Source organism: Phodopus roborovskii, unplaced genomic scaffold, assembly GCF_943737965.1.
Source record: "Phodopus roborovskii unplaced genomic scaffold, PHOROB, whole genome shotgun sequence".
Taxonomy (NCBI): domain Eukaryota; kingdom Metazoa; phylum Chordata; class Mammalia; order Rodentia; family Cricetidae; genus Phodopus; species Phodopus roborovskii.
Window position 1 is genome coordinate 3,739,826 of NW_026126433.1, and position 21,928 is coordinate 3,761,753.

A 21,928-nucleotide genomic window follows, 5' to 3' on the forward strand; every position below is an offset into this window, starting at 1 on the left:
GAATGAGGGAAGCTAGTACCAGGTGATCCTACATTCAAAACAGCTGGACAAAGCAGCCTTACAGACTACAGCCAGGATTTCTGAATCTTCTTCGAATCCCCCATGACAGCGCCCCTTACCAGCAGGAAGAAGTTTGGAAAGAACGACGCCCAAATTCCCAAAGATTGTCTATAAATGTTTGTTTTCATTTAAATGGACTTGGTTATATAAAATTAAAAAACAATGAGGGAAGCTGAGAAGAGGGGGTGAAAGAATACTGGGTGGACACCAAGGCGGTGATTGAAAGATGCTGCAGGCTCCCTGGTATTGCTGTCTTTCTTGCATAACACTGTTTCTCTGTAGTTGAGTTATACTAGCTAGCAGCTGGTGTAGAGCCCAGTCTGCCCCTGAGGTCTGTATGAGTGAACCACAGGGCAGTTTCCCAAGTCTATTGCTCCAAGGAAGCCCTGGTTAACCTAACAGCTGGCTCAGCACTCACTAATATAAAGAATTGTTTTTGTGCTTACACCTAGGTATGCTGTCTTTAACCCAATTCTCCAAGGCACTGTGCATTTCATCTCACTTAAAATTACTGGATTGCATCTACATTTAGTAAGGAATTTGTAGAGGACTCTTAATCCCAAGAAGTCCAGTTCTGGTGATAGATATTGAGAGAATATAGCATGTGACTGAATATCATGGCCTCCTCTAGAAGTTATTATGTGTACATATTTAAAGAGCAAGCTACTTGAGCTGAAATAAATTAAACTCTTAGGACTCAAAGCCAATAAAATGAACCAACCACACAGCTGCAACCGGCTAAAGAGGGCAGGATGCTTGTCTCTTGTGACAGACACAGGGGGTCAGTAGTTGTGCTGTGATAGCTTAACAGGAAAATTAACATCATGGCAGAACTTCTACCTGGGCTGACTATTAACTCCATAGACAACTTATGAAACTAATAAAATCCACAGTGTCTGGCCATATACCCCTGTAGCAACCATCTCAGTCATATATACTACTCAAACTGTGGCTCTCAAGTCAACTGATGGTCAAGCCTGAGGACTAGGCCAATGAGTTTCCAAAATAAATACCGTACTGTAGCTCAGTGGTATGGCTCAGTAATAGAGCAAGCACTCAGCATGCCCAACGCCATGTGTTCATTCTCCAATACCAAAATGTAGGGTAGTGTACAGTAAAGTAGGGTAGTATAGGGTAGAGTAGGATAAGGTAGAATAGGGCAGGGTAGGTTAGGGAAGAGTAGAGTAGGGTGGGGTAGGGTAGGGTAGGAAATGTGGGTAGAGTAGGATAGGATAGGGTAGGCTAGGCTAGGCTAGGCTAGGGTAGGATAGGATGGAATGGCTCTAACTACAAAGCCGCCTTCAAGCTCCCCGCAAGAGTGCCCTGTAGTCTACCTTCTCTGAAGATTCCACCTCACTCAAAGCAGAATACAACACAAGAAACAACCACTGTCTTGATAAACGTGACAACTTATAGATGACTTAAGAAACTTATTACAATAAATTATTGGACACAATAATAACTAGTGTGTTGTAAGTAGCAACTGGTAACTATGGGACTCTCTGGTTAACCACAGTCTATTTGACGGAATACATGGGTTTTGTTTTGTTTTGTTTTTAAGCACTCACATTCAGTATGAATGAAATGGACACCTAAGTAGAGATTTAAAGATAATACTTACAAGGAGCTATTTAATTTACAAAACAATCCCCTGGAGCTTCGCTAAACACTTAAGTACTCTAGTGAAAACAAACCGGTTCAGTTTAGCATACATGTTTCCTGAATCTAAGACCTACTTAGGACTACCTCATTTTTCAAATAGCTAATTATTTGAAATTGAAATGTGGGGTCAGGGCGATAACTCTCTGAGGAAAAGCACTAACTATGCAAACCTAATAAGTGTAATCCCTGCAGCCCTTGTCAAAAGCTGGGGGAGCCCTAACAACCTCCCCACCCCTCCCCATTCCCATGGTGAGATCGGAAGTGGGGACAGGAGAACTACCCAGAATTCCTGCTGGCCTGGAGTATACAGAACAGCAATAGCAACAAGAGAAATCCTCCTGCCTTAGCAAGCTGGGAGGCAAGAGTTGACCTCCACTTAAGTGCTATGGTGTGTACATGCAACTGTGTGCTCTCACACAGTAAAATCAATTAACCAGCCAATTACAAAACAAATAAAAGGAAAACGACTTCCACAAATTGTCCTCTGACCTCCACATGTTCTCCTCTGACCCACATTTGGCTAAGAAACTAACAGTGGCTAGGGACAACAGCTCCAGAACATTCACGTAAGACCTATTTATTTTGAGTCTAGCTTTTAATTTTTTCTGTATATTCTAGACTTTGATTATCTCAACACTGTATTGTAATCCATAAGGAGACACAACTTCCTTCCATTAAGCCCTCCCTCAATATCACTCAATAAAGCACATTTAGATTTCCAAAAGGATTTAAAGAAATTACAGGGGGTGGAGAACTGCCTTGCCTGTTAGAACACTGCTGTTGCAGATAACCTGACTTCAGTTCCCAGCACCCACACCAAAAAAAAAAAAAAAACCTCAAAGCCAGCCGGTGGTGGCACATGCCTTTAATCCCAGCACTTGGGAAGCAGAGGCAGGCAGATGTCTATGATTTCTAGGCTAGCCTGGTCACAAAGTGAGTTCCAGGATAGCCAAGACTACACAGAGGACCCTGTCTCAGAAGAAAAAACAAAGCACCTCGCAGCCACCTATAACTCTAGCTCCAGCGCAGTCAGCGCCCGCCCTCTTCTGAACTCTAAGTTCACCCACACTCATGTGTACATACCCCCACAAACCTCTACTAACACAAATATACACTCATACATAATGAAAGTAACTGTGACAATAATAATAATTAAACCCTCGATGCTCACTGTTTGCTGACACAAAAGCTTTATTTTCAGTCTGACTCCAAATGAAGATTTGAAGAGAGAGAGAGAGAGAGAGAGAGCACCATTTTGTTTTATGTTTTGAGTCCCACTCTCTCTATGAAGCTCTGGTTGACTAGAACTCACTATGTAGATGAGGCTGGGCTTTAACTGGCAGTGATCCTTCTGCCTCAGCCTCAGAAGTATTAGGATTACAGCCATGTATCCCATGCCCCAATGTTATTATTTTGATTTTTTGGTTTTGGGGAGTTTTGGGTTTTGTTTCTGTTTTTTAAGCCTTGTTATTTTGTAGACTTGGCTGTTCTGAGACTTACTTTGTAGACGAGGCTGGACTTGAACTCACAGATCTGACTGCCTGTGCCTCCCTAGTGTTGGGATTAAAGGCACATACCACCACCCAGTGAGAGATGGTATTTTAATTCCAGATCACAGATCACTATAGGATAATTTATTAAAAGTAGTGTTCTTTAAGAAAAGATATCTAAGCAAGGCAGTGGTGGCACACATTTTTAATCCCATCACCGGGGAAGCAGAGGCAGGCAGATCTCTGAATTCTATATCATTCTGGTCACAGAGTGAGTTCTGGAGCTACACAGAGAAACTGTCTCAAAAAAAAAAAAAAAAAACTTGAAAAAAAGAAGGATAATGTAGAGAGAAAGACAAACTATCATACTATCATATGTGTGTGGTGTGCACGCATGCGTGCACGCACGCCCGCGTGTATGTGTGGCATAGAAACCAACTGAAGACCTTGTCTCAGAAAGCCAAGAAGTTATAGGAGGAAAAACAAGAGGAACTGGAGAGGGGAGGCAAAGATGAAAAAGGATAGAACCCTGGCATGGGTGTGCCAGGCATTGATGGACAGAGTTGCTCTTCTTTCCTCTTTACTGAAGACATATTTCTAGACAGCATTCTCTTACAGCAATGAGCAGAAACACCACTAGCTTTGTTATGTACTCTGCTCTTCCCCCCCCCAATTGTGCATTCCATACTTCAGGAGAAAAGAACAGGTATGAGTACCCCCAAAGCTACTGGATAGCTATGCTGAGATAGCTTTTCCCTTCTTTACAATTTTGTTGTGAGCCAGCCTTGCCTGCACACTTGACCCTTGACCCTCAAGCCCCTACATCCCACAACACTGTGTTGGGTCCCTCCATCATGATGGGTGAGCTGTGGCCTTCCTTTCCACACCAACTGCTGACACCTGACCAGTCACTAAAAGGGTATTACATACCTGAAAACCAAACACCATCCCCAGGACTCAGATCCTATCCTCCTGTTGAAAATCCAGTTTAATCCAGTTTACATTTTCTCCCAAAGCAGCTTATTCACTAATGGAACAGCTAGATTCCTGCAAGTGCACATCTGTTTAGGAAAATAAAAACCCGAAGGGGACCACCTGTATTGGAAGGGCAGCTGGCTGCAGGCTTGTTTTCGTTGAAAACAGATTTTTCAGGAGCTGTACATACCTGAATCTCACCTCCCTGCGTAACAGCATGTGGCTTACTCCATTTAGCAGAGTCCTCAGTGGTGACTGAAGTGAAACAGGTGTTTGTCTCTAAAATTGTGACATTCCTCTTTTGTCTCCTCTGCACAGCACAGAACATGAAAACCAAGCTTTGCGTCCTGAGCTGGCATCCAGTCATCCAGAAATCTGCATGGCAGCAAGTTATAAAGGGATTACTTAGGCTTAATGCTCAGTGATATCAAGAAGGAAGAGGAGGAGAGGACAGAGAACAGAACCTATTGATGTTCAGAGAAGGAATTTGGAGACCAAACCAGAGGGAGATCCGAGGTTAAGAGCACTGGCTGCTCTTGCAGAGAACCCAGGTGTAGTTTCCAGTACCAGGTGGTGGCTCCTAACCACCTGTAAATCAGCTCTAGGGAACCCCACACCCTCTTCTGCCTCCTCACGCGCCAGGCCCTCACACATACACATAAAATAACCGTGAATGTTAACACAGAGAGGAAGGGAGGGGGAGAAGGAGGGACAGATGAAAGAACTACATAAAGCTGAAAAAAAGGAGACACATGTATAACATAACTGATTGGCAAACTAGGAGGTCTCTGCAAGGTAGTTAACAAGACCCCTTTGCAGATTGCACTTTTAAATGCTTCCTTCACACCCCACTTGATGTTGGCCAGTAGAGTTGCAAATAAGAAACTATTTTATAAAGTAAGTGATTTATGATAGTGAAGTTTCCTGCAAAAAATAAAAGGTCTGGGGCTTTCCTGTGTATTTGTTTTGTGTGTTTGTGTCCCTGTGGGCACAAGTGTGGGAGTCAGAGCCCAGACTCAGCTAGACCAACTTGCTGCTTTATTTTGTTTTTTTGTTTGTTTGTTTGTTTGTTTTTGTTGGTTTGTTGTGTTTGAGGCACAGTCTCTCACTGGCTTGTAACTCCCCAGATAGAAAGGGTGGGCTGGCTGGTCACTGTGATAACAAGCATCCATTGCTTCTTGGATACTCTCAAGTGGATGCTAGGGATCCTGGAAATCCGTCCTTGTGTTTGAGGGAAGCATTTTAGTGACTCATCATTCTCCCCATCCCAAGGTCTGTTTTAAATAAAAATTGCTTCTTGCCAGTTTCTTTGAATGAATGACCCAAATCTGAATTAAATACTGTTAACCGAAGACTGTGACCACCAATGGCAAGCCAAAGTTTTCTACTGAAATTGCCCCCAGGGCTTAGAAACAAATCTTTGTTTCTTTATGTAAGAAGAAAGTCCACCCAACAAAACACAAGAAAGTTTTGTTTGTTTGTAACAGTGAGTTTTTTGAAGCCTGTAGGGAAGCTGAGGAGAGCCTTCTGCATAGGAGACATCTAAGATCTCCTGGCCACTACACATTCCTACCCAGGGCAGGGTGGGGACAGGCAGGAGAAGCAGGCAGGGAAGTTAAGAGGGATTTGTGATGTTGCAGATGCATCTATGGTACATTCAGAAAGCATCTTTCCAGTTTTCATAGCTTTTCTCGATGTTTTCAGCTCTGCATTCCTCAGCCTCCCCTGTGAGGACCCCTGGGTAAGGGTTCTTTCAAACATCTAACTTAGCTAATCTGATTTTTCACTGATGACAAAAATAAAAAGATTCTCCTTTGGGATAGTAAACTTAAGATTGTGTAGCCTGGCTCAGCAAGTGCTGAATATGTCACAATATGCCCAGCTGAGGATGGAGTTCAGGGGTTGAGCACTTGCCTAGCATGTTCAAGGCCCTGGCTTCAATCATCAGCATTAACAAATGAGTGACTCTCTGGCTTCTGGGGAGAACATGAAAAAGTTATGTTGATGAAGAGTCTGTACAGACTTCTGAGGAATGCAGAGGGGCTACTATGTGCTCCTACACCCAGTAGGTGCTGTCATGTACAGAAAGGGGAACTAAGATGTAATTCTTGGCAATGTTTGCACCACCAAATCTCTGAGGCAGAGTCAAAGCAGAGGCGCTTTCCACTGCAAAATGTCTCTACTGAGCTTTGGTCAGTGGCCTCCCATGCTGAATGAGGAGTGTTCCCTTCCTGTACTTGGCAGAAGCCAGGTGTCCACAGCACACATGAGGCCAGGGTTTCAGGCCTGCACAACCTGCCAGTTTCTGGAGTGTGATCCTGGAAAACATGGGGCTCCCTAAACCTAGACACTTAGCTTTCTAAAATGACAGGCTTGAATTTGTAGTCCTTGACAAACTTCAAGATGAGTGGCTGCAAATGTGAAAGGCAGCAATGCTCTCTAAAGCTCTGCTTTGTTGAGTACTCAGTGGAGGCTACTACTGTGGACCAGAGTTAAAGTTCAAAAGCTCCATAAATCATCCTCTGGCTTGTCACCGTGAAGCTGCAAAAGTCTCTCTCTCTCTCTCTCTCTCTCTCTCCCTCCCTCCCTCCCTCCCTGCCTCTGCCTACTCCCTCCCTTTCTCCCTCCCTCTATCCACTCCCTCCCTTCCTCACTCACTCCCTCCTTCCCTCCCTCTCCCTTCCCCCATCCATTCCCTCCCTCCCTGCCTCTGTCTACTCCCTCCCTTTCTCCCTCCCTCTATCTACTCCCTCCCTTCCTCACTCACTCACTCCCTCCTTCCCTCCCTCTCCCTTCCCCCTTCCACTCCCTCCCTCTCTCTGTCCCTCTCTCTCTCCCTCCCTTTCTCCCTCCCTCTATCTACTCCCTCCCTTCCTCACTCACTCACTCCCTCCTTCCCTCCCTCTCCCTTCCCCCATCCACTCCCTCCCTCTCTTCCTCTCTCCCTCCTCCCTTCCATTCCTCCCTCCCTCACACCCTACCTCGCTCCCTTTTTTCCCTCCCTCCCTCCACTCCCCACTCTCACACACAAACTCACTCATCCCCCACACACACTCTGCCCTCCCTCTCTAGCACTCATTTCTCTCTTTCCCCTTCTAACTTCCTTTTGTGCTATGGGTCTCCTCTTTTTCTGGAGATATAAGTCTTACTCTGTGTGTTTTACTACAGAAATTTCAGCATGCAACATCTGTATCTCTGTAATCCTCTAGCTTTCAAGAAGCTGACCCAAGAACATCCTCAAAGGTTCAAGGTCAGGCTGGGTAAGGTGGTGCACACTGATACCAGCACTCCGGAGACAGCCTGAATCCAAAGCCAGCCTGGTCTACATAGTAAGTTCATGCCAAGCCAGTTCTACAAGTGAGACCCTGTCTCTAGATAAGTAAAGTGAAGTTAAACTCCTAGTATCTCAGAAAGCATTTTCAAGCACAGTTTTATTTCCTTTTAGCCTATCTTTAAAATAAAGAAGTATTTCATTCTTTGTGGAATCATGGTTTACAGTAATACACACACACCACACACACACACACACAAACCCTAGTAAAAATCATACACAATCCATTGAGCTCTCAAATTCAGCAAGGATGGAGGCAGCACATGCACTGAGCAGCCTGAGAGCTTTAAGGGGTTTCTAGGGCCTCTAGGAAGGATATTTTCCTGAACTTAGTCCAAGGGCTGGATTCTAAGCAAAATACAAAGAAAATGAGTTTAGCCAAGCTTTGTCCCCCAGTTAGACAAATTCCCCATAGCTCCATCATTGGAAATTATGTCTTTGTCCTCAAATGTGGGCCTCTGGAGTCTAGGTTGCTAGTACAGAACCACCAACACTATTACAAACCACATCTCCTGGTCTCCAAAGCTGAGTTCTCAGTAATGGCAAACTAATTATGTGATTACCAGCCCTTCATGTGCCAGCAGCCAGGAAGCTGGGATGCGCCTGTTTCCAAGGCAAATGGCTCATCTTCAACTGAGCTTCATAGTGCAGTCTCATCTTTGGGTCAAAACTGGAAAATGCAAGCCAAGTTTTCAATTAAAACTTTGAACAGCAGACCTCAGGCAGGCCACAGTCCTGATGACGAGGCAGCCTTCTGTGACATCCCCTCAAAGCCAAAGGCTTGGGGCCTGAGCTGGAAAATCATAGTCACTTCCATCCTTGCCACTCTGCCTGGCCTGCTCCTTCGCCTGACACTCCAAGCACACTCCAAGCCTGCCTCACCTGGGTGCTGACACCTGAATCTGTCTTTAGATCCAGACTTGCCTGTGAATCCTCCCGGAGTTTCTATTGCTCTAAGAATCAGAAACAGGGACAGAGAGGCTGGGAGCGATGCACACTGCCAACTGAGAAAAGCCAGGCAGGCTTCATGTAAAGAAGGCAAGTGGACAGGCCTCTGCCCTGTGGGAGTGGGGAGCAAGGAGGAAGGGAGAGGTAGTGCACAGCTGCCGTTTTGGCTCCATGTAGCACAGAAACCACATCCCATTTGTTTTTGTAACCACAGAGCTCAGCATACAGTAGGGTGACTGTGAATGTCTAATAAATACAAATGAACCTAGAAGAAATAGGTGGCTGAAATAGCTAGGAGTGTCTAAATATAATTAACGCATGAGGCTCTCAAAATAATCTGAATTTTGTTTCCAGGCTTGGTTATAATTTTCATCTAGCAACAACTCCTAAGACCAGATATGAATTTCGTTAAATTCCTACCATGTGCTGGCAGGGGCAAAATGCAAAAGATCTTAGCCATGTTAGTGTGCATCTCCAGGGTCAGGGAAGAGACTGGGGCAGAGGCTCACTGTTCCCAGAAAGCACCCTGGGACTAGAATGGCTTAGATCTGAATAGGTGTGAAAACACAACCCATCCCATAACCAGCCAGGACTAGAGAGAGCTACAGTATGAGATGCAAGATGCTCTCTGGAGACAGCACACACCATACTGCACAGACGGCTGGCTGCATGGAGTTGACCCTCAAGAAACAACAGCTGTATCAAATAAAGTAAGTTGCACAGGCTGGGCTTTGGACACCTTCAAAAACAGCTCTGTGGGAGATTTCCAAGAGAAGCTGTTTGGCTGGCTGTTTGGCTGACAGGTTGGCTGGCAGTTTGGTGGGTTTATCCTTCTGTGTGGGGCTTTAATTCTGAGCCTTGCATCAGCTAGCAAACTCTCCCACTGAGTGAACAGCCCCAGTCCACGCTTGCTGTTTAAGCCCTGAACGCACTCAAGATCCATTTTGCTCCAGCACCAAGCTTTTGGTTCAGGTGTGGTCTCCACCAGGCACCCTTTCCTTGACCTGTCTCACCTTTCTGTAGACCAGTGCACATGAAAAAGACACAGAGACTGGAAACCCGACACTAAATCCGATGCCAGGCACTGCAGCTGCGCCAGGGTCTCCAGGAATGCTTTCTGCCGGTGAAGGCAAAGGAAAGGGTGTGGCACTGGGGGATGTGGAGACAGGGCTGTATCTTCTTTTTAAGCTGAGAATATGCCCTGTACCAACAAACATCTGGGCTGTCCATTCTCCCACGCAAAAGGATCAGGAAGTTTGGGTAGCAGAGACAATGCGGAATGCCACAGACAAAAATAATTACTTGAATCAGGACAAGTCATAGTGTCTGTGTTGGTTTAAGATGTCCTGTCGGCTACTGTACAGTCAGAGCCATGCAGAAGGGTTCCCTTTGTGTTTACTTCCCAAGTGGACAAATAAGGACAAGATGGGCAGATAGAGTACACAAACCCAGCCTGAGGATTTAGGGGGTGAGCCCTGTAGGAGCTGTGGGAAGTTAAGCATGAGAAAGAAAGGGTGGGGTGCAGGGGAGAGAGGGAGGGAGGGGGGAGCAGACAGGAGGGAGGAAAAGCTGATGTTGACTTGGTCTGGGCAAGGCTTGGGTCTTAACCCCCCCGATGTAGAGGAAGAAAGAGAGGAAGAGAAGGGAGAGGAGGGGCAGAGAAAGAAAAGAATGGGGAAGGAGGGCTGCAGGCAGCCAATTAAATGCAGTCTGTGACGTCTTACATTAGACAGTCTGCATGAAAAGATGGGGGCTGGCATTGTTTACATTTAATTTTCTTTATTTCCAATTGCTTTTGGTGGCGATATATTTCTTTTATAATGAGGAAAAGGTTAATTTATGTTCTTTACTATTTGAAAAGAGGGCATCCCACTACTGTTGTGATGAACACGGTTAAGAATATCTTATAAGAGCTCTCTTTCCACCATTTCTCTGAGGAGGCAGAAAGGTCTCTGTCTCTCTGTCCCTGTCTTTTGTTTCTTTCTCTGTCTGTCTGCCTCTCTCTCTCTCTCTTCCCTCTCCCCCTCTCCTTTCCTTTCCCTATTCCCTTCCCTCCCCCAATAAAACTTCCCACTTAAAAAAAAAAAAAGAATATCTTACAAGAAATCCTCTTTAAAGGGGAAACTAATTCAAGCATGCAGATATAGTTTAAAATGTTTATTTTTAAGTACAGTGGCCCTGGGGTTGCAGTTGGGGACTGGAGAACCAGGCTAGGGACTCAAAGGTAGAACATATATCCATTGCATGAGGCCTTTGGATGCATCACCAAAAGACATTAACATGCTTGCATGTCGGCTCACACCTGTAATCCAGCACTGGAAGCTGCGGTGGTCGGACTGAGAAATGAGTGGCCCTTAAAAACTATAGCAGTGAAAAGAACCAGAAGCCGAGAGACAGGTAGAGTGCCCGCCTGGAACTGGCACCATCTTAGGAACATCTCCTTGTATCCCAGCTGCCCGTCATGCAGGTGTAGGTGATGATGTCACTCTGGCCTTCCTTGAGTAACCAGGATTGCATGAGAAAAACACAGGAGAGAGCTTGGAAAACTTGGAGCTAATGTGTGCATCGATGAAGGGGGTTATCATCACAGCATGGACCTGTACATATTCGTGTCTACTTAGAGTTCGGCCTCACCTCTGAAGCATTACCTATCTGACAGCCCCCCCCCCAAAAAAAAACAAGACCTTGACTGACATAAAAGCTAAGAGTCTAAAAACTGACTAAAGGCAGAAAAAGAAAATCATATATATGTTGTCATAAAAAATTTCATATAGCCAGGTAATGGTGGCTCATGTCTTTAATCCCAGAACTCGGGAACCAGAGGCAGGTGGGTCTCTGAGAGTTGGAGGCCAGCCTGGTCTACAGAGTGAGTTCCAAGACAGCCAGGGCTATACCCTGTCTGAAAGCCCCCCACCCCAACCCCTTGCAAAAACAAATTCAGATAAAGCAGTGTTCCCTAGCTTTCAGTATGACCTCCAAAGTATACATGTGTCTTACCGGAGCTTCCAGCCATGGCCCACAGCGGAGCTCACTCACCACCACGTGCCATCTCATCTCCTTGTCTCATTTCTCATGAATGAATGGGTCATCAGAGAAGGCGCTGGCAGGCGGAGGTCCTGGAACATGCCTTCACATATGGCTGGTGAATAATTCATTTCAAATAATCGTTTTAAATGACACACATTCATTGCCGGTGTCAGGTTCATTGTTACAGCCTTTAGAAAGCAATATGGAAAAATCTATTACGCACTATAAAGACACCCATCTATTTTCACCCTAGTCATTTCACCCTTGGGAATCTATCACAGGAAATAATTCATGTGGAATTGTGTAAATGTTCAAACATGGTTATAATATATACACTATCCTTGTGGGCTGGGGAAGTAGCACAGGTTTGCCCAGCATGTTTAAAATCCTGATTTCCATCCCACACAATAAATAAACAAATATGCCATAATCAGAACCATAGCCAAAATAAAATGTTAAGAGCTGGTGATACATTTCAGGGTGGAATGTTTACCTAGTATGCACAAGAGACCTGAGTTCAGTCCCCAGCACCAAAAACAATAATAAGTTTCATAACAAAAGTAAAATGCCAGATAGTATCGTAATATGAATTCATATGTCTGCAACACATACAGTATGTAAATAATTATCAGAAGTAATAATCAAAAATTAAAATAAAATGTTAAAATACACAAATTTTGTTATTGTTTATTTAGTGTGTGTGTGTGTGTGAGAGAGAGAGAGAGAGAGTGTGTGTGTGTGTGTGTGTGTATACATGTATATGGAGGTGCCCATGGAGGCCAGAGAGGCTGTCAGATCTCCTAGGGCTGGGGTTACTAGCAATTATGAGCCACCTGGCACAGGTGCTAGAAACTGAACTCAGGTTATCTACAAGAGTAACAGGCACTCTTAACCACTACGACATTTCTCCAACCCTGCACCTCGTTCCTTGAGACAGGCAGGGTCTCTCACTGGAGCCGGAACTCACCAATTGGTTAAACTAGCTGGCCAGCAAGCTTCAGGAACCCACCTGTTTCCATGTCCAGTACTGGAATTACAGGCACATGCCTGCATACCTGGCTTTTCTACATGAATGTTAGGGATGAACTCAGGTCTCCCCGATGCCCTTTTATTTATTTATTTATTTATTTATTTATTTATTTATTTATCTTTATGATTGTATGTAAAAGCAAATGAACATGTGCCACAGTGTGTACTTGGAGGTCAGAGGACAAGTTTTGAGAGTAGGTTCTCTCATTCTGCTGTGGGTTCTATAGATCAAGGTCATTAAATTCAGCCAGCATGCACTTTTATGAGGCACGCCTTCCTACCATCCTCTCCTGTAGTGTGGGATGGGAGGTCCCACTATGAGCCAGGCTGGCCTGAAGCACCTGGGCCCAGACCGTTTCTTCCTTCAGCTTCCACAAGAGTGGGGCTGCGGTGCCTCTGTCAGCACAGGCTCTGCTATGTTGCTGTTCCGTTGCTTCTGGTTTTGACAACTAAAAGAAGTAAATATTTTTCAAAATACTTTTCATGTGAGTGGAGTTTAAGGCCTTCGAAAGGACCACATTGTCTAAAAGAGCTGAATAGAAAACACTACTCCAATTTGTGTTCAGAGCCTCGGCTTTTTTTTTTTTTTTTTTTTTTTTTTTTTTTCCGAGACTGGGTTTCTCTGTTGCTTTGGAGCCTGTCCTAGAACTAGCTCTGTAGACCAGGCTGGTCTCCAACTCACAGAGATCCACCTGCCCCTGCCCCTGCCCCTGCCCCTGTCTCTGCCTCTGCCTCTGCCTGTCTCTTGAATGCTGGGCTTAAAGGCCTGTGCCACCCACCACCTTCTGGCTCAGAGCCTCAGCTGTGAGGGAACCTCACAATGACCAGTGCTGTGACTGTCCAAGAAGAAATCAAGGATGAGAGAGACCCAAAAGAAGAAGAAACGAGGGGAAGGGAAAGAAGCCTGGGAACAGGGTAGGGATCATTCAGCCAAGTTGAAAAGTTGAAAATGCCTAGGAGTTCATCCTGTGGCTGGCAGATCATTATTAGCGTTTTGATTTGTAAATATCTGGTGTATAGTAGCAACTTAATGAAGACTAGATGACAATTTCCATAGTTGCAGTATTTTAGCTAACAAGTGCAGTACATCCCCCTATCAATAGTCATATGACAAGTGAAGACAGAAAGGACCAGAGGCTGGGTGTGTAACTCAGTTGAAAGAGTGTTTGGCTTGGTAGCATCTCTGCTTCTTCTGCTGTGCTAATACAACTGGTTGTGGTGGTGCACACCTGCAACCCCAGCCCTCTACAGGGAGGGAGGGTCAGGAGTTAAAGGTTGACCTTAGCTATACAGTCCTTCCAGACTATTGTGGGCTGCATGAGACCCTATCGTAGAGTGAGTGAGGCAGAATAAATAATATCATTCTGCAGACACCGATAGATCTAAGGAAAAATAGTCAACAATTAGTAACATTGAAAAAGGAGACAGTCAGCTGGGCACTGGTGATGCACGCCTTCAATCTCCGCACTCAGGAGGCAGAGGCAGGTGGATCTCTGACAGTGAGAGGCCACCCTGGTCTATATGCTGGGTTCCAGGACCCCCAACAGCTACAGAGAGACCCTGTCTAATTAATTAATTAATTAATTAATTAATTAATTAAAGTGGCCTTCAGACACTTTGGACTAAAATTCACAAACAGCAAATATTTGGCTAAGACATTCTCTGTTATAGCAAAATCAGTTTACCTTTGACACATGATACCTCAAAGACTTCCTTTGCAAATCTATCCCTGTCAGAACATTACAGAACATGGATAGGAAAGCTTAGGTGCCAAGTCCCAGGCTCTCTGGCCAATGAGATCAATCTGGAAGAAACTTCAGAGAACTTTGGGGCTCCTGCCACTTGATCCTCTGGAAGTGTAGCACAGCTTATGGTCAAACAAAGGTAGCCACCAAACCCAGAAGTGGCTATCTCAAGAGCAGCATGCCACCCAAGCATCCTGCACTCACTAGAATGTGCAAGGCCCTATACTTGATCCCCAACACCAAAAACACATAAAAGTGGGGACTGTCTAAGAGCAAATGGAATGTTTCCATTAGAAATCACATTGAAGAGAAATAAAGATCTGTGAGTTCAAGGCCATCCTGGTCTACATAGGGAGTTCCAGACCAACCAGAGCCATGGGCTATGCAGTGACACTGAATCCAAATATACATACTGAGAAGGAGAGATAGCTCTCAGTGCTTAAAAGCACCCACTGCTGTTCAGAGGACCTGAATTCAGTTCCCAGCACCCACAAGGTGGCTCACAACTGTCTGCAACTCCAATTCCAGGGGATCTAATGCCCTCTTCTGATCTCTACAAGCACCGGGCACATGTGTAGTAATATACACACATGCAGGCTAAACACTCATACACATAAAATGAAAGTAAATCTTTTTCAAAGTATATTATTGTTATAACACTGATAAAAAGTAACACATAGTATTGGATGTGTGCTCAGTAGGTAGAATACTTGCCTAGCTAGCTAGCGTCATGAGGCTCTGAGTTCCTTACCCAGCAGGCCCTGCACTCTGCCTGGGCAGTACACTGGGGCTGACCCTGTTGTCAGGGTTGCAGGTGAGCTAGCCTTGAGGGCATGATAGCAGGAATGCTGTCCACCCTCCATCCCCCTACAACAATCAGCAATCAGGGGAAAGGGCCCAGCACCTTTCCTGGGCAAAACAGTAGAGCTGGCCCTGGCAATATGAGTGAGAGGGACTTGGATCTGAGGGACCAAGACTGGGAGAACTGGCCCTGCTCCTTGCTACAGGCTCATTGGGTGGGCTCCAAGGCAGTGCTGGAGAGCTCACCCGGGTGGTAACAATGAGGGAAAGCTAGGAAACTGACCAACCAGATCCAGAACCAGCACTATGAGTCAGCCCACCCCAATATCCACAGAATCTATGAACTGCTGGAGCATGTGAAGGGAACAAACCTACAGATCCAAAACAGCAGGATCTCCATGACACAGGACAACAGGCTATCCAAGAGGTGGTCTAGCATAAGCCAGAGGCCTTGAGCCAAACCAATGAAATGACTTGCAAGTAAACACAAACAAAGGGTAAATTGTGTGTCTCAACAGGCCACACTACAGCTTCCATAAGAAGATTTTTCTCTCTTCTTCTTCTCCTCCTCCTCTTCCTTCTCCACCTTCTCCTTCTTTTGTTTCTTTGTCTTATTTGGTTCTTGGTTTTTCTTTTGAATTTGGTTTTGATTTGGGAGGGAGGTTGCAAGGGCAGAGGGCAGATTCTAGGAGACAGGGAGATACATGAGATTGGAGTGTATGATGTGAAAACCATGAAGAATCAATAACAGAAAGAAAAAAAACTGGGTGAGGTACTACATGCTTATAATCCTAGCACTCAGGACGTGAAAGCAGGAGAGTCAGAATTTCAGGGTCATCCTGTACTAAATAGTGACTTCAAGACTAGCCTGAGCTACATGAAACTCTGTCTTAAAGAAGACTAAGAAGAGAGGGAGGGAGAGGAGAAGGAGAAAGGGAAGGAGGAAGAGGAAGGAAAACACATTCTCTATGTTTGAAACTCAGATCATACAAAAAAAGAAAGAAAATTGTATTCCCTAGTCTTGCACTACACATGGATCACTAATGCTACTATGTTATCGTTTAAGAATATATTTTCTGGGGCTAGAGAGATGGGCCAGTAGTTAAGAGAACTGGCTGCTCTTCCAGAGGACCTGGATTCAATTCAGGCACACAATTCAGGCAGCTTACAGCCATCTGTAACTCCAGTTCCAGAGGATCTGACACCATCACACAGGCACACACTCAGGCAAAACACCAATGCACATAAAATAAATAAATCTTTAAAACAGAAAAAGAATATTAGGTTCCATTCTTGGATATGTATCAATCTACCTTTTTGTCCTTTTTCCTTTTTTCCAAAGTATAAAGTGATAGCATACTTTCAGAATCATTTCCCCACCCTCTACATACACACACATACACACACACACACACACACACACACACACACTTTTAAGACAGGGGCTTGATGTGCATAGCCCAGGCTAGCCTTGCATTCACTATCTTCCTGCTTCAACCTCCAGAGTACAGGGATTACACTCCAGCACCTTCATCACTTTAATGACTATTTAATAGTTCATTATGTAAACATGTTATAATTTACTTGCAATCCCTTCTGTTGGCTCCTATTTATTATGTATGTATGTACACGTATGTATGTATGCATTTGCTGTTTAGAGACAGCATCTTGCTATGTTGCCCAGGAGGGGTACAGAGGCTATCAGAAGGTTCAAGCCTACCACTGACAGCACACAGTTTAGACCTGCTCCATCTCTGATCCAGACAGACCTGCCCCTCCTCAGGCAAGCTGGTGGTCTCCCACTCCCAGGAGGTTACCATATCCACAGTAACTCCAGAGCCATTGTCCTGATGGCACTCATGACTCGGAAGATCCTCACCTGGGCAGCCAGAGCTCCCGAGGCAAGCAGCGGCACACTATGACCTGGGTGTTTGTTTGGGTGAATCCCATGGGAGGGGTACCTTAAAGACCAGGAAGCCTCATGTTGACAGAACTTGAGTCAGCGCCTCCGCCACCCACTGAATCAAAGGTGCTTCAGCCCCAGCTTTGTTGCAGGGTTTGCCGCAAAGATAAAGGGAGTGTGGTGCCAGGGACAAGAAACCACCAGACTTTACTGTCTTTTCATCTCCACTTGGGTGGCAGGAGACACACCCCTTTCTCAGCACCAGCTCCCATCAGTCTCACGAAACCCTAGACGTCATGCCCAGGTGGCTTTGTCCTAGAGGAAGTGTCTCCTGAAAACACCCAACAGACCAGGAAGAGACACTGGGACAATAAGCCAAAGATGTGGCTGGGGTACAAAACCACAGCTTCCAGAACACTGGCTTCTCCCAAGATTGCTGTCTCCACAGCGATAAGCTGCAGCAGAAAGCCATTTTTAGGTAGGAGACCATTAAGGATATGTACAGATATAATATTAATATACAATATGGATAGATATATAACATATACACATCATATATGTACACTGTCCACTCTAATGTATTGTTTTCTGTTTTATTTTGTTTTTCCTTTAGGATATTGCTGTTTAGCTCAGGCTGAGATCCCCATCTTCATACACTATCCTCCCAAATGCTAGAATTGGAGCCTATACCCAGCTACCCACTATCATCACCACCACCCACCCCATCCCTAGTGGCTGGGATTGAAATTACAGTCTTGCAATCACTGAGTGTATTTGTTTTTGTTTGTTTGTTTGTGTTTCTTTATTTTCCTTATTGCTTTGACCAAATATGTCATAAAAAGCAACCCAATATCATATATATATACACACATATATATATACATATACATACATATATATACACACACATATATATATATATGTCCCAGTGCTGAAAACACGTCACATGTTTACACATGCCTAGTAATGGAGACTTCTTCATCTCCAAAAACATAGATACAGCAATGATCACTACTGTTGGTTGCCCACCAGAACTAGATGGCAAGGCTCTATTGCTGAAGATGCCATATGCCTTAGTCACTGAACAAAGGGAAGTCAAGTTGGGTCTGGTAATGAAGCGTCTGTCCTCCAGCTGGCTAGCCCACATAGTTCCAGAAGGTGTCAAGCAGATTGCTGGGAGGAAGTTGTCATCCACAGTGTCATCCAGCTGTGGACCCTGTTTGTAGTGACTTCAGCCAGTTGAGCAAGATGAGCCTGGTAGTGCACTGGTGGATGGTCGGTCTGTGAGGAACCACCAACCGTCATCAGCTACAGAGGACTCATTCATTGGATGCCTTCTTCACAGGAAGGAATCCACATATGGTACTGCAAAGCCAGTCAATAACCTGTGGCTGGGGAGGTCGCAGGCTCTAGAGGGAAAGCCCCTACTGTTGTTTTTGCTAAATGGACATGATGTATCTGCAGAATTGCCTTCTTAAATGCCTTGTTTATGGGCATACATTAATTCTGCTGCTAGCCTTGTGAAGTGTGAAGCTTTCCCCCTCCCCCACCAGGAAACCTATGATTGAAGACCTTCTTCTCATTGGCAAGCTGTAGGCCCATCTGGACAGGGAGGCAAACACTACTCCACCAGGCTGAACAATGAAGGGTCATGGTTGCTGGAAGACAAGGGAACCACTAATGCCCTCAGGGTCTCACATCTGGGTTGGGTCTAGTGGAAATGTGGGTGGCAGTGATGACCCAGACTAGGCAAGAGGCATGCTGAAGTATCGGATGCTGTCTGTGAAGATGTCTAACCAGTACTTGAACAATCCACTGCAAGGCAGTCACCCCAGGTACAGAGATGTTTCCTTCTGAAGTGGGTGATGGTGACTACAGAGACTCGTATTAGCAGCTGTGACATGAATACATGTGAAATGCTCTGCTGCAAAGGGAACACTCCATCATTTCCTCCAAATCTCAGGGGACATTGCAGAAGGACACAAAAAGAACATAAAAGCAGGACTATAGGTGGAGTGCTTCAGAACAATGGCTTCTGAGCATGAACTCACAGCTGCTATGGTTACCTGCACATGATAGAACCCTGTCCACAGCCTGTAATGAATCATCTGTATGCAGTTAAATGTTGCCAGAGGAGCAAGAGACATTATCTTTAGTGCTACAGGCATTTGTAAGGTACCTAGGCTCCTGCAAACAATCCCTTACCTGTGCTTCTACTAGGCAACCCAAATGAAACTCACCTGGTCATTTAAAAAAAAAAAATAGATGTGAAAGTAGGAGACCAGAAGAAGGGGATCTGCAGGAGTGGGAGGAGGCTAGGAGTGATGGAAATGTATATGGTCAAAATAATTGAATCCATGTCTGGAAACGTCACAAGGAAATGCATTATGTGTAATAAATACATTTGTTAAGAAATTTTAAAAAGAAGCAACCACTTAAGGAGGAAGATATATTGGGTTATTGTTTGGAGCACACAACCCATCCAGGTGAGAATGGCATGGAGGCAGGGACACGAGATAACTATACATAGTAGAGAGTGCGTAGAAAATGGCTAAGCTCTAAAACCTCAAGCCCTGCCCCCGTACCCCATTTCCTCAAGCAAGACTCCATTTTATAACATTCCCGAGCAGTACAAAGAGCTGAGAACCAAGAGTTCAAACATGGAGCTCACCAGGAACATTCCACAGGTAAGTGCTTCACTCCAGCCCCAACCCTCAAAGATGATTAAGCTGAAGAAGAAAAAGATTTAGAGAGCCATCTGGTAGACCCATACTATCTTTATGGAAGGGTAGTGCTGAGGATTGAACACATAGACTTACACACAATAAGACAATTTCCTACTGCTGAGCCACATTCTCAGCCCCAACATTGTATTATTTCTTCTGAATCTTTGCAATATATTTTTTCTTTAATCAAAATTAATTATCAGAAAAATATCCTGCCTCAGGGCTGAAGAGATTGCTCAGTAGTTAAGAGTGCTAGTTATTCTTTTGTTTGTTTCTGTTTCTGTTTTTGATTTTGTTTGTTTTGTTTTTTGGATTGGTTTGATTTTTTGTTTTGGTTTTGGTTTTTCGAGACAGGGTTTCTCTGTGTAGCTTTGTAGACCAGGTTGGCCTCAAACTCATAGAGATCTGCCTGGCTCTGGCTCCCAAGTGCTGGGATTAGAGGTGTGCACCACCGCCACCCAGCTAAGTGCTGGCTATTCTTGCAAAGGACCTGGATTTGGTTCCCCAGCACCCACATGGCAGCCTATGTCTACCTATAATTCCAGTTTCAGGGGACCTGATTTTTCTTTCTGGCCTCCTTGAGTACATACATACATGCAGGCCAAACACTCATGCACATAAAACACAAACTAAATCTTTAAAATCACTACCACCACCATCAACAACAACCTGTCTCCCAGATTCCTGTCCACTGCTTAATGACATCTGCCGGAAAGAGTAGGTCTCTCAGTAAGTTATAGAGGTTGAAATGTCAATCCCTCCTAGCCATCCCCCTGTGGGTGTATCCGTACAAGGACCCCTTCTTTTTCAGGGGATATTGCTCAGACCCTTTGGGAAATGTTACTGGTTTGCAGTGTTTTTCCTCTCTGTTACTCCAGAGTACAGAGACTTGCAACAGTATTCTTGCTCCAGCATAAACACAGACACATAGCTTTTCTTTGTGAACAAAAACTTCATGACAGGACCAGGTGTGATGGTGCACACCTTTAATCTCAGCACCATGGAGGCAGAGGCAAGGGGATCTTTGTGAATTCCAGGCCAGCCTGATAGGATTGCAAGCCAGATATGGCTTCATAGTGAGACCCCGTCCCAACGAGAAAAAAAAACAACAAGACAAAATCCTGTTCACACTAAAGAGAAAAGGAAAGCAGTATGTTCATATGAAGTCCAGTGATTTGTGAGTGCAGGTGTGACCACTGCCTCAGGGAGAGGCTGTGTGTTATAAGTAAGGTTTTTTCCTGCCAGCCTGTTCCCACCACTGCACCAGCCCCAAATAACACATATATGTTGTATTTGATATAATGCTGTTGGCCAGTTACTAGTGTTTCTTATTGGCTAGCTCTCTCTTAAATATTAACCCATTTCTATTAATCTAAGTACTTCTACTTGGTCTTATCTTACCAGAGAGGGGCTAGTGTTCTTCTTTCTGTCCTCCACCTTGGAACTCCTCCCTACTACTTCCTCTCTCCTCCTAGTCTCCTAGTCCCGCCTATCTTTCTTTCCTATTGGCCAACAGTGCTTTATTCATTAGCCAATACGAGAAACATATTTACAGAATGACACCTCCCATCAGCTGTGCCTTTTATCCCATGGATCTTCCTGAATGTTTTGTCTTGTAGCACAAGATTGCTTAGAAAATATGCATCACATTCACTTTCCTGTTATTCACTTTAGAATATTATTTTATATATGTATCCCATGGAAATATGGATGGGTTCCACAAAAATTCATATACATATATCTATAGTAAAATATGCTGCTAAGGCAAGGAATAAGTATGTCTCTGTTCTTCTTTCATTGAAGAAGTGAGCCAACTTCAATTAACTTGTTCTTCCCAGTTTAAGTATTGTTTCATGTGATATATTGATTAGCCCATAGCATCATGAGTAAAAGATAATGCCTGTAAATGCATTGGGCCTGTGTGCTATTTTGACTGGGGATCATACTCTGTCTGGGAATGACAGAGACAGCAACCTAGAGTACAGGGCCTAATGGGATTTAACTTTAGAGATCTTTAGATATCATCCATCCATGGACTGAGGATGTTATACAGTATACCTAATTTCTTTTTTGCTCTGGTTGGTTGGCTGGTTGGTTGGTTGACTTTTCAAGACAGCATTTCTCTCTGTATCCCTGGCTGTCCTGGAACTTGCTCTGTAGATCAGGCTGGCTTTGAATTCACATAGATCCACCTGACTCTGCCTCTGAAGTACTGGGATTAAAGGTGTGTG